Genomic DNA, 13,497 nt, shown 5'->3' with positions numbered 1-13,497 from the left:
GATTCCCTGTGGACTTCAGGACTGCTTAGGGGGTAGTTAGAACTGCCCTCAGTGAAGGGTCAATATAGAATCTAATCACTCTTTCCCTTCCCTGACTCCTTGAGTCTCAAAAGTGAATACAGTTAAACCTTCTCAATTCCTTACTGGAGAGAGAAGGTATCCTAACTTCAAACCCTTCAGTGGCTCTCCATTTCTTACAGGAGGATCTATTAATTGCTTTGCCATCTCTTGGCAGGAATTACAACAACGTCCTCCCAAGGTGGTTTCCCCTCATTTACTTTTGCACCCTCCACTCTCTCAACAAAATTTTATTTTTAAAAAAAATTTTTTAATGTTTATTTTTGAGAGAGAGCATGAGTGAGGGAGGGGCAGAGAGAGAGGGAGACACAGAATCTGAAGCAGGCTCCAGGCTCCGAGCTGTCAGCACAGAGCCTGACATGGGTCTCGAACTCATGAGCTGTGAGATCATGACCTGAGCCGAAGTCAGACACTTAAGTGACTGAGCCACCCAGGCACCCCAACAAAATTTTATTTTTAAAAACCACGTCTAGGGGACCTGGGTGGCTCAGTCGGTTAAATGTCTGACTTTGGCTCAGGTCACGAACTCAGGGCTGGTGAGTTCAGGCCCCATGTTGGGCTCTCTGCTGTCAGCACAGAGCCCACTTTGGATCCTCTGTCCCCACCCTTCCACCCTTCCCCCACTTGCGTGCTCTCACTCTCTCTCTCAAAATAAATAAATATTAAAAAACAACAACAACATGTCTAACTCACTTTACTGACTATAATCTTCACTGGCTTCCCTTTACTTTTAGGATAAAAGCCCTGCTGGGCCTGATCCCAGCCTTCCTCTGCATGCCTCTCTCACATAGCTCCCTCCAGGTTTGGCCATGCTAGTCCTCCTACAACTTCTCAAAAGCTTTATTCCTCTTCACATCTCAGGGCACGGACATACATACGCTGTTCTTTCCACCTGGAACATTTTCAGTCACACCTTCTCCTCCTTTCTAGCCTCTTTTCAGCTATCAGTTTGAAAGTCACATGCTCCAAAAAGCCTCCTTTGTACTTTCTAAAAAGGCATCTCCTTTACAAACTCTTTCACACCACTGTTATTCCTTCCAAGCACATTTCACACTTGCACGATTATTTATTAAAACCCATCTCCTCCACTTGACTGTAAGCTTTACGAGAGAGATCCTGTTTCCTAAACCTTAATAGCAGCATAGTACTTGGTATATATATATATATATAGCTCAGTTGAATGAGTATCAGTTGAATGAATGAGTAAATATCATTCAGTAGTCTTCATTATCAGACCCCAACTTTATTTCTCACTTCTCCGTAATTCAAATCCACCACAAACATGGATTTTTTACTCCCCTAGAAGCACTTTCTTCTCATCTTCAGGCCTTCAGATCCTGTGGATTTCCTCACCTAGAAAGTTCTCCTCATTTCTCTCCACCAGTTCAAATCCCACTGGCTTGCAAAGGCCCAGCCCCAGTTATCTTTCCTCCAGGACATTTCATGATACTGTCGGGTCATATCTCCATCCCTACTTCACAATTCCAAAGCACTTAGCATTCTTTTTGATCATTTCTTGCAACTTCATAGTACTTCAATGTTTCATGTGTGTGTGACTTCTCTCCCCAACACTGGTGGGAACTCCTAAGGCTGGACTGTTTACACCCCACTCCCGCATTCCTAGAGCAGTGCTAAGTTCTGAGCTCTCACTGAAATATTTTATCTTTCCCTAACATACCAGACTTTTCCTCTGAAAAGAGTATCAGCTTCTATTTACTCATTTTCAGATGATTCAATTTGCCTTACGTGACTCTCTCAAGTTCCTTTGCAGGGTTTCTTGCCTACCCTTCCCCCATTCTAATAAAAAATGGTTTGAGTTCTCTGGATTCTCACTCTTTCCCCTGCCTACAAAGATCCTGCATCCTGTGCGAGAGACCCCTGCCAGTAGTGAAGGGCTCGCAGACCCTTTAAACTGCCATCCCCCTACTCACAAGCGCGTACACCCAGTGAAGGCTCTCGAGCTCGCGGTGACTTCACACAACACCACCCCAGATCCTCATCTGGGCCACTCTGTCACATTTCATCCCTCTCAATCAGGGGGCGTGGATTTGCTCCCCACCCTCAATGCAAGGAGAAATGTCCCAGACCCTCAGTGTTTTGCCTTCCTGTCTCTGCTATTCCGTACCCCCTAGGGCCATTTCTTTTTCCCTGCTTCCTCTTCCTTAGAAACAGAACCTACGCCCAAGGTTTCAACGAACTGGCGCCGAGAAACCAGCCACAGCCACCCAGCCAGCTCCAACGCCACAGCTTCGGCCCCTGCGCCCGCCCCCATCCCTCCCAGACGGCGACCGCAGCGCAAGGTTCGGCCTGGCCAGGACTCCCCATCCGGGGTAACCATCGCTCACTGACCCAGGAAGATGTCAAACGACGAAGTGGCTGCACTAACAGGTACGGAGGCGGACAGCCCGGCAGACGTTAACGGCTCAGCGCTCCATCCCTCCCGGACCTAAGCTCCGGCCCCACGGCTTTCACGACCCCAGCGTCTACGGAGCAAGTCACGTGCCAGCCGGAGCAATCAGCTGACCGCGGCGCGCGCCGCTTCGCCTACGCGCGCGCCACTGCGCAGCCGCAGCTGCCGTCGCAGCAGCGACCTCCGAGGAGGGGCGGGGCTGGGATGCGGTCCCGGGAACCTGGAAGACCCGGGAGGGCAGGCGGCCGCTGTTCCGGGGTGGGTGGAGTTTGCCGCCTCTCCCAGAGTCCTGGCGCCGTCCGCTCCGCCCCCTGCGAACGTCACCACCGCCATCCCTAACGTTATTCCACTTCGTCAGGTGTCTGCGGCTCAGAATTTGTCTCCAGCCGCCCCCCCATACGGGCTATTCCATTCGGGGTTTTCTTCAGACAGCCCCGTTTTCTAAGTAATATCCTTAATAGTTCTCTTCAAGTGGTTCACGTTTTCCTGCCAGTCCACTTCCAGTTAATTCCATAAATGTTCGTGGAGCATTTACTGTGCACTAGGCGTTCTGCTAAGTTTTTAAGAATTTACCGGAGCGAATCCCTCCTTGCCACGAGAGCACGTTCTCTAGTTCAGGAGTATGTGTGGCGTGAGATAAACATCACAACAGTCGAAACCACATTAGATAATGGGAAGCCGAGAAAGGTTTCAGGAAAAAGTATGGATGGGAGAAAGCATATCCTTAGGTAGCAAGGCGCTCTTCCAAACCCTGCATAGTTCATTGGCTTGGGAAAATGGGGGGGCGGGGGGTATTATTCTAATTTAGAACATAGTTTTAGAAATGGTAGAGAACTTTGGGGTTTTCTAATTTAGTCCTTTTAGACTTGCAGATGAGGAAAGTGAAGAACCAGAGGTTTACAGGGGTGCTTAACACATGAGCATAAAGCTATCTTGTTTTAGATCCTGGCTCTGCTACTGTGTGACCTTAGGCCTCTAAAGTTCAGCTTCCTTACCTGTGAAATGGTGGCAACGATACACATCTTTTAGAGGTTTTGTGAGGATTGAAGGAAGTATGCATTCAGCACAGTGACTGGCACATAGGAAACACCCAGTGAATGGTCACCAGTTTTACTGGATATTACAGGACGGAAGTTTTCTGAGCTATCCTGGGCTTTTTCTGCTCTTGTGTTCCTGTAGAAGAAATTCACCACAGAATTTCTTAGAGCCTTAGTATTATATTGGACAGAAAGTAACAACCAACCAAACTATCCCCAACCTGATGCTTTTCACCAATTCTGGAGGAAGTTCAGGCAACTCCAACAACCAGTTCTGTTACACAGCTTTGGAAACTTGTCAGGAATTCCAAAAGCTTTATCTGGTATCACAAAAATGGCCCTGAAAGCAATATTCTGTTAGCTCTGCACTGTCCAATAAAACTTTCTTCGATGATGGAAATGTTACTCTGTGCTGTTAATATGATACCTACTAGCCTTATGTGGCTGTTGAACACTTGAAATGTGGCTAGTGTGGCCAAAACTGAATTTTAAAATTTATTTCACTTTAGTTAAAATTTAGATACGCATGGGAGGTTAGTAGCAATCGGTTTGGACAGTGCAATTTTAGGGTCTGCATTTAAAACCTTTCCGGGGTTTTTGTTTGTGTGTGGCCCTGAAGCAGAATTCTCATCCCAGTTTCTTAAATTTTAAACTCAAGCGCATCCAATTCTGGCCTCCCGACACATTCCAGTGTTGTAAACACCATGTTATACTTGAGAGATCGTGTAATGTAGTGCTCGGTAAATGTTAGCTCTAATTATTACTAGGTCTGGCATATGTCAATTAAAAACCTAGCAAGTGTTTATATAAGCAGGGAATGATTGCTTTTAAGAGTAGGAGAATGTGTTTTACAAAAGAGAGCAAGCTCACTTTTCTATACTACATGTAGGAGCATGCTTACTAAGTATGTCAGTGTGTATAACAGGCATGCCACACTTTCCCCTCCATTTCCAAATATATACTCCCCACCAGGAAGTGCCTTCTAAGCTTAAAGGCACTGAAAAACTGCATAGAGAACACTTATTTTTTTTCTTACAATTTTTTCAAGGGGAAAAAGATAAATATTTTAATTAAACAAAGTGAGAAAAGTAGTTCAAACTAATAGCACAATAGGAATCAAAATCATGTCACCTGGGGCACCTGGGGGGCTCTGTTGATTGAGCGTCCAACTCTTGATTTCAGGTCTAGTCATGGTCCCAGGGTCGTGGGATTGAGCCTTTAGTCAGGCTCTGGGCTGAGCATGGAACCTGCTTAAGATTCTTTTTAGGGGCACCTAAAGAGAATGGATGGCTCAGTCCGTTATAGTGTCTGATTTGGGCTTAGGTCATGATCTCACAGGTCGTGAGTTCAAGCCCAGTCTTAGGTGCTATACTGACAGCTCAGAACCTGGAGCTTGCTTTGGATTCTGTGTCTCCCTTTCTGGTTGCCTTTCCCCCACTCATTCTCTGTCTCTCTCTCAAAAATAAATTTAAAAACATTAAAAAAAAAGTTTTTTTTTTCAAGATTCTCCTTTCTACATTTCTCCCCAACTCATGCTCTCTCTCTCTCTCTCTAAAATAAAAATTAAAAAAATGTTTGTTCATTTGATAACATTAGGGTGGAAGTAATTCAAAAGACAGGAAAATATTTACACAAAATATGTCCATTATGTCATAATGTCTGTTTTCATCAACAGCAACATCAATTAAAGATTTAATTGAAGGACTAAGCCCCCTATAAAGGTGAAGTGTTGAAAATGATTTGAGGTTTATATCTTGAATGTTGAGTTTAATATGAATAATTAATTCATACATAATTAATGATTAATGATATATAATTAATAATTAATGAATAGAATACACTAGACCAGTGGTTCTCAATCAGAGGACATTTGGCAATGTCTGAAGATGTTTTTGCTTGTCACAACCTGTGAGGAAAGGGATATTACAGGTGTCTAGGGGTAGAACCTAGGGCTACTGCTGAATGTCCTACAATGCATAGGACAGTCCCCATGACAAAGAATTTTCTGATCCAAAATGTCACTAGTGCTGAGGCTGAGAACCCTAGACTAGATGCATGATATTCTCAGATTCCAAAGTTTTTATAACTTTTTTTTTTTAAGTAATCTCTATGCCCAGTGTGGGGCTTGAACTCCCAACCCAGAGATTAAGAGTCACATGCTCTACGAACAGAGCCAGCCAGGCATCCCATTAGATTCCCAAATTCTTGATTACCAATATGATATATAATACTCTGAGTTTTCATCTATAAAATTGAGACGATAATATCTACCTCTATTGTTGCTGTAAGATTTAAATGGAATCAAGTAATGTTATGGTCACATTACCATTTTGGGTTGTCAGCCAGACTCACTTACTAGCGAAGAGATTGGTTTCCATATGCCACCCTCCTAGTGAATTCTGGACTCATCGTAGTCACAAATTTCTGCATATTATAGTCCTTGCTTGAAAAGAATAGAAACACAATTTTTTATCAATAAATGCCAACTGTTTAATGAATAATGGCGTTTTAAAACAGGGTTTCATTTATTCCTAATATAACAAATAATAGATATTAATTATTAGTAATTAGAAAGTATAGACAAGCAAAAATAAGAAAGTAAACATCACCTGTCATTCCACGACTCAGGGAAAATCAATTGGGTACATCCTTCATGAATATTTCAGTTCAGATGTATGCACATATGCAACCTTTGCCCTAGGCTCAGAGCAGCAGGTGTGGAATGTCTTTGTCTAGCCTTCCCCAGAGCAAGACCCAAGGACATCCATGTTTCTAGGGCCTCAGCTGGGCTGTCAGAAAAGGGATGTCTGACATTGTCTCCATTCCATTCCCTGCTGTTAACCAGGATCACCTGTAGTGACTTCTCATTCATAAAGGTTGTTTTTTTTTTTTTTTTCCTGAGCTCCACAATCATACATATAACAACAGCAATTACAGCTGGACTTCTAAAGCACTTAGCTTTGTGCCCAGCACTGTTCTGTGTGGTTTGAATATATTAACTCATTTAATCCTCAAAACAACCCTTTGAGACAAGTATTATTATCCCTATTTTACATATGAGGAAACTGAAGAACGATGGGATAATGTCATTTGACTAATTAGTAAGCGGCAGATCTGAGTTCTGAACCCAGGCTGTTTCCTGAGTCCATGCTCTTAGCCTCTGCTACATAAAGCTCTCTTTGCACTCTGAGACATACTCCTTTTCTACTCTGAATTCTCACGGCATTCTTAGGGCATTTAATTTCACTTGCATTACGATTTATCAGCCTAACCAAGACCACCTTTTACTCAGTCTTGAATGGGTATTGTACATGGTAAGCATCCAATAGACGATTAAATAGATTTTATAATTAAAAGAAAGGCAGGATTTTCAAACATTGAGTGACAGAGGGGAAGGGACGAGGTTACTGAGTCATTAAACCTGTCAGTTCCTTTCTTCTGTTCCCTGCATTGTTGGTCCCTGAACTAATAGAAATTATCACCTTTGTCATTGTCTCCTTGGAAATGTTATGAAACGTTCTTGGGAGCAGCAAATATTCATAGAAGTAGGAAGATAAAATATATTTAAAATTTTTTTTTATGTTTTATTTATTTTTAAGAGAGAGAGAGAAAGAGAAAGCAAGGGAGGGACAGAGAGAGAGGGGGAGACACAGAATCCAAAGACAGGCTCCAGGCTCTGAGCTAGCTGTCCACAGGGCTCGAACCCATGAACTGCAAAATCATGACCTAAGCTGAAGTCAGACGCTTAACCGACTGAGCCACCCGGGCACCCCTAAAATATATTTTTTAAAAAGCAGTTCTGTCCTTGGGCACCGACTCTTGATTTTGGCTCAGGTCATGATCTCGTGGTTTGTGAGATCGAGGCCTGCATCAGTTCTGCACTGACAGCATGGAGCCTGCTTGGGATTCTCTCTCTCTCTCTCTCTCTCTCTCTCTCTCTCTGCCCCCCGCAAAAATAAATAAATAAACTTAAAAAAAAAGCAATTCAGTCCTTTCATCTGTATTTCAAGATTTTGTTCCCTTTATCATTACTTTCTAATTTGCTCATTCCAGCTTTAAATAACACAGTGGGCAAGATTTTGAACAAGTACTGTTCTGTACTGGGAAGTGGCTGGCTTCAGACCAAACCAATTTAATTTTCCTCTTATTTACACTAATAGCCTAGAAGTAATAGCACAGGAAGTTAGCATCCAGTAGTTATAATGAACCAATCAGGTTTTTTTTTAAAGGAAAAAACATGCCAAAAAAACCCTGATAATAATCATAAACATGTTCTCTTTAGTCCCTCATTTATTGTTACATCTAATTCCTCAATTTACAAACATAACATCTTTCCAAACAGTTAATAATACAATGGGTTTACTGAAGGGAAAGTGTGTTAAAACAAATTAGCAGACATAATGAACACTGGTTTCAAGTGCCTTTTCAATACTTTTATCTCAGCCCTCACTATTTTATTAAATGTATTTATGTGACCCATGTAGGGAAAGAATTCTTCATGGGTCTCTCACATCTCTGCACGTCTTGGTAGTAGAAGCACCAACTTCCCCAGACTATCTTTTCCAGGATGTTTGTATAGCACACAGCGTCTCCTTCTGAAGTGCTGGACAGCCACACATACTGTACCGTATGAAAGATCTGGGTTCCCTAAGCTCAGGGTTACACGCCTGTAATGAAATCGACTATGTGTCCCCGCATCCATCTATGTCCCCGCCGTGGGCATCGGGGTGGAGGAACGGATAGAAATACACTGAGGCCCCCACCACATACTGTACTGTGAGTCTAAGACCTCTGTTTCTGACCCAGGGGTCTTATGTCTGCGACTAGCATCCATGAAGCTCTGACAGGCCAGGCTAACTTGTAGTATTCAATCTCAGACCTTTCCCAGCTCTCGATAGTGTTTGTGACAGGGACTACGGACTACATCGCAGACACAGCTTTCTGGAAGAGGAAGGATGAGGATCTCATGGGCTGATTGATGGATTTTGCAAGAAGTCCCTGAAAACAGATAATAAGCCAAGCTGTATGGTCCCTGGGAATCAGTTGTAGGCTACATCGAATGTCTGCTGAGCAATAAATGGTTCTCTGCTTTATAGCCTGTTGCCAAGGAGGAACTGGGGAGGCGGCTGCAAGTCATGCGGTCTCAAAGACTAGCTGGGGCCAGGGTTGCTGGGCTGCTAACTCTCCTCCAGGCGGAGGCACTTCCTCACCATTCTGGCAATCAGCCTCAGCTCTTCCCTTTATAATGACTGGTACTGATACGTGTCCTGGGTGAGCAGACGCCCCTGCCCCCACCCCAGTCAAAGAACAGTTACAGAGATCATAAGGATAACGAACACTTGGCTGAACACACTATTCATCAAGTCTCCCTAGAGTGGCCTGTTGGGGGCCAGAGTGGGGACATAATAAATCACGGTAAGTTTATAAAAATTCCTTATCCTTCTTGCAAGTTTCTTCCAGATGAAAGGTCCAAGTGAGCACAGAGAATGACTGGGGAAAGGTGAAGGGGGAGCCGCTGGAATGGGACACTTGGATTTTGTGTTGGAGGAGGGAGAATAACCCAGCCCCTGGGCAAGTAACACCCTAGACCTTAGCAGGTATGGAGGAGGAAGGACCTTGAGGATCTTTGTCATTTAGATCATCCCCAGAGCCTTCCTCAGAAAGGAGAACATCCTATTGTGATTCTCCTAAACTTTCCTAGCACTTTCCATTTCATTCACTGCTTTTCCCAGCCTGTTGGCTCTGAGAACAACTGGAGGTTTGATCCTCTTCCCCTTAACCTTACCGCCATGTTTATCTGAAAGAGCAAGGAATGGTCCCAGCTCCTGCATGTCCTACACAAAGCACCTGTCAACACTCCTGGCTGTCTTGCCGAGCCCCACTCGTATAGTCATTGCACAGTCATTCCAAGGGGTGGATGAATGCCACCTGCCTGGTGACACGGACAAACGGACAATTTTAGTCTGACTGCCCCCAGGCAGCTCCTCAAACAAGACTAGGCTCAAGTATTCCAAGTGACATGAGAACTCTAGGACTTAACAGCTGGTGGGTGACCACATTAGTGGAACTGTCAACCTGTGCCCATTGAATGACGTAGGTTTAACTTGGGGGGCTCCGACAATTGTAAACAACACTTTCTTTCCAGGGCTCCTAGGTACACCCCCAGGAGTGTATTGCTTGCCTAGAATCTAGGCATTATCTTGACTTATGATTAATATCATCACATCACTTTACTTGTGGAGGACGGAAAGTGTATTTAACACAAATTAACATCTCGCAAAATACTCTTGGCATAACTGATTCTCTGGGGACCACGAGAGTTTTGTGAACATCAGGAGTGAGCTGGGAAAGGGAAGGGGCATTGTAAAGCATGATCTTAGACAGACTGGGTATTGGGCAGGGACTCAATGCACCCGTTAAGGGTGGCCCTGGTTCTGTCACTTGCTACCGTAACTGAATCTCAGTTTTCTCATCCATAACCCTTGCAATAGGCTTATTAGGAGGATTAAATGAGATCATGCACTTATGCAAGCACCTGGTGCCCATTGAGTCCCCACAAAATGCTAGCTATAATGATCATTATCATTTATGAATAAAACTGGAACACAAGAAAGGGAATTGAGTCTCAAAAAGGCAGCCAAGTTCCTAGAATAGTAGCTGGTGTGTTAGGCACAGGGTGATGATCATGAATCTCAGCATGGTGAGCTAGAGGGCCTCATATCTCGGCTCAGAAACTGGAACAGAGTCCTGAGCCTCCAGGAAAAAATTAAATAAATTAAATAAATTTAAAAACTGCTGCAGAAACTGAACACAAGCAGTATCTAAAGAACCTTGTGAATGATCATAACCTATTTTCTGTTAACACACATGAACACACACAGACACGTACACTCGTAAAGCTTTTTAGCCTTCATTTTTAATTTTTTTTTTAAATATTTATTTATTTTTGAGAGAGAGGACAGAATGTGAGCAGGGGAGGGAAGACAGAGAGAGAGAGAGACATAGAACCCGAAGCAGGCTCCAGGTTCTGAGGTGTCACCACAGAGCCCGATGCGGGGCTCTAACCCACGAACCGTGAGATCATGACCTGAGCCGAAGTCGGATGCTTAACCGACTGAACCATCCAGGCACCCCATAGCCTTCACTTTTTTTTTTTAATTTTTTTTTAACGTTTATTCATTATTGAGACAGAGAGAGAGAGAGCATGAATGGGGGAAGGTCAGAGAGAGAGGGAGACACAGAATCTGAAACAGGCTCTAGGCTCTGAGCTGTCAGCACAGAGCCTGACACGGGGCTTGAACTCACAGACCACGAGATCAGGACCTGAGCTGAAGTCGGACGCCCAACCGACTGAGCCACCCAGGTGCCCCATAGCCTTCACTTTTTAAAAAATGTTTTTTAATTATTTATTTTTGAGAGAGAGAGAGAGAGCACAGGTGGGGAAGGGGCAGAGAGAGAGGGGGACAGAGGTTCTGAAGTAGTCTCTGCACTGACAGCAGTGAGCCCATGTGGGGCTCCCCTGAGCCAAAGTCAGACACTCAACTGACTGAGCCACCCAGGGGCCCCTAGCCTTCACTTTTAGAGGTTAAATTCACATTAAGCATCCAGATTGCACTAAAACAATCCTTGACATTAATAACACCCTAACCATATCAATTTACTTACAGAGCATCCAGATGTAGCTACTATTGTATGAATGAAAGCAGATAAGATGATCTATCTTTTAGGTTTTAAAAAATAATCCTATAAAATTAAATCCAGTTTATATGACACTACCAAATCCACCATGGCTTATAATTTTTCTCCCCCTGGCTGCCCTATTTACTAACTGTATGATCCTGGAAAAATATCAAATTCCTAACCTGCTAAATGATATGCATATTAGCACCTAATAAGTTTTGAAGTTTGAGATAATGGAAGTCACAGTGCTTTGAAATCATGCTTGCTATATAATTATAGTTATGATTATTACATACATTCTCCAACCAGGCTTTACAAATATCCAATCCAAATGGTATATCAATACCAGTGCATTCACTGAGAAAATAAAATACACACACACACACACACACACACACACACACACACCCCAGCAAAGGGAGTGAGTACAATGCAGAAATAAAAGGGTGAATTAGGAAAGGGAAGTAAAAACTAACCAGATATAAATGAAAATGACATTGGCAACATGAAAGCAAGCACGCGTGTACCTGCTGGTTGGAATTTAGACCCTATTTCTTCAGACAGTTAAATAAGAGCTGTGGCAAATTAAGGTTTTCTTCCCGTCTAAATGTAAATTTTGCAATTCAGAGGGAAAGAATAGTCTCACCCTACACCTACAAGTTTCTGAGTACAATAAATTATAAAGAAATTGGGGCAGGGGGTACTGGTGCTGGGGAAGAATAAGAATGAGCAAATGTTTTCAATCCATTATAAAACAGCAGCCTGATCATTGTATGTGATTGTATTCTCAAATAAAACAAATACCTTCGAATTTGGAATTTGGAAACACTGTTTGATTCACCTTTTCCTCAGCAGTCGATCAGCTTAATTAAGCCCAGAAGGGAAAAGTTGCACAGTAAGTTCCCTTTGTACTTACGGTTCTTTGATAAGAACTCTAAAACACTATTTTGTGGATCCTAGCAACCATTTTACAAATATCAGAAGGTAAATCACCAGTTCTTTAATTTGATGATTCATTAGATGGCTTTAAACAAAATTTTACCTACCTACTCCAACCACACCCTTACAGCCACCCTCCCTAACTCTCATGGAGCTTGTACTAGAACCCCCTAGGCTTCTTGTTTAAAAATGCAGGTAACTGGGGCCGTGAAAAAACCTGAATTTGAATTCTAGGGGTTGTGACTTGGGTATCTGTATTCTAATAGAACTTCACTATACTTGATAAATCTTTGCACTAGAACTGATTCAATACATCTGAATCTCTGTGCATGGTTGTGTTATTCATTTAGCATTTAGGGTGTACTGGTACGTATTCATTCATCCAGCAAATTCATACGCGCCTACTATGTATCCAAACTGTGCTAAAAACTCTGCTGTCATTTTTTGGAGTGTCTACCACCAACCAGATTACAAGGCCCTTTCAGATAGGGATCCTAAGCAAACATTTCTTCATAATCCTAAAGACTGATAATATAGCCTCCATTTAAGAGTTGCCCCCTCAGGGTCCATTCCCCCTCCTTCCTTTCTAACAGAATTTCAATTTTGTCCAGGGACTCATCTGCATAGCCAAGTATTTCAGAGGAAATTGTCAGGAATGAGTCTGATTCCTCTAAAGGTAATGCCATTACCCTTACGAGAACTGTGTCAGGCATTTGCATGTGACCTAATTCTGGCCAATGAGGCATGAGGGGAAGTCGGCTGGGAGGCTTTGGCAAAGTTTCCTGCCTCCTCCAAGAAAGCTACAGGAAGAGGTGGTCTCTCTTTTTCCTCCAAATAGCGATACTTCTGCTGTGTTATCTGAAACTGCGGCAGCCATCTTGTTACTTCTCTGAGGAAGAAGCTTCCACTGGGGACAGCAGAGAGGAGAAATGGGAAATACTTCGTTCCTTAATTAATTAATTAAAAAAAATTTTTTTTTGAGCCTCTAATCAACCAATGGTGACATCTACTCTACCTTAGGGCTTCCGATTCACTGAGAGAAAGAGAGAGACACAGAGGGCAAGCAGGGGAGGGGCAGAGAGAGAGAGAGAGAGGGAGACACAGAATCTGAAGCAGGCTCCAGTCTCTGAACTGTCAGCACAGAGCCCGACGCGGGGCTCGAACTCACAAACCATGAGATCATGACCTGAGCTGAAGTCGGACATTTAACAGGCTGAGCCACCCAGGCGCCCCAAGTCTGCATTTCTGTATTTGCAGCCAAAGCACACTGATGATTCTAGATGATGTTGACAATGACTGCAAAAATAAAATGATAGGCTTTCCATATTCACAGATGGCACTACTGACCACAAG

The 13,497-nt window shown here is 43.3% G+C and overlaps 1 protein-coding gene across 2 annotated transcripts in view; it reads right to left on the bottom strand.

Moving 5' to 3' along the window:
- The window catches only part of ATP6V1C1 (ATPase H+ transporting V1 subunit C1), a 47,647-nt gene extending 45,040 nt beyond the window's left edge, over window positions 1-2,607 (bottom strand). For both annotated transcript variants that reach the window (XM_019467945.2, XM_019467946.2), the window contains exon 1: window positions 2,428-2,607. The gene's annotated coding sequence lies outside the window, so the exon portion shown is untranslated. The remainder of the gene's footprint in view (window positions 1-2,427) is intronic.
- Between the last annotated feature and the right edge of the window lie 10,890 nt (window positions 2,608-13,497).

Source organism: Panthera pardus, unplaced genomic scaffold, assembly GCF_024362965.1.
Source record: "Panthera pardus isolate Hobbes unplaced genomic scaffold, ASM2436296v1 HiC_scaffold_7, whole genome shotgun sequence".
Lineage (NCBI taxonomy): Eukaryota > Metazoa > Chordata > Mammalia > Carnivora > Felidae > Panthera > Panthera pardus.
The sequence above is the reverse complement of the archived record's forward strand: the minus strand, read 5'-3'. Positions and strand labels throughout refer to the sequence as shown.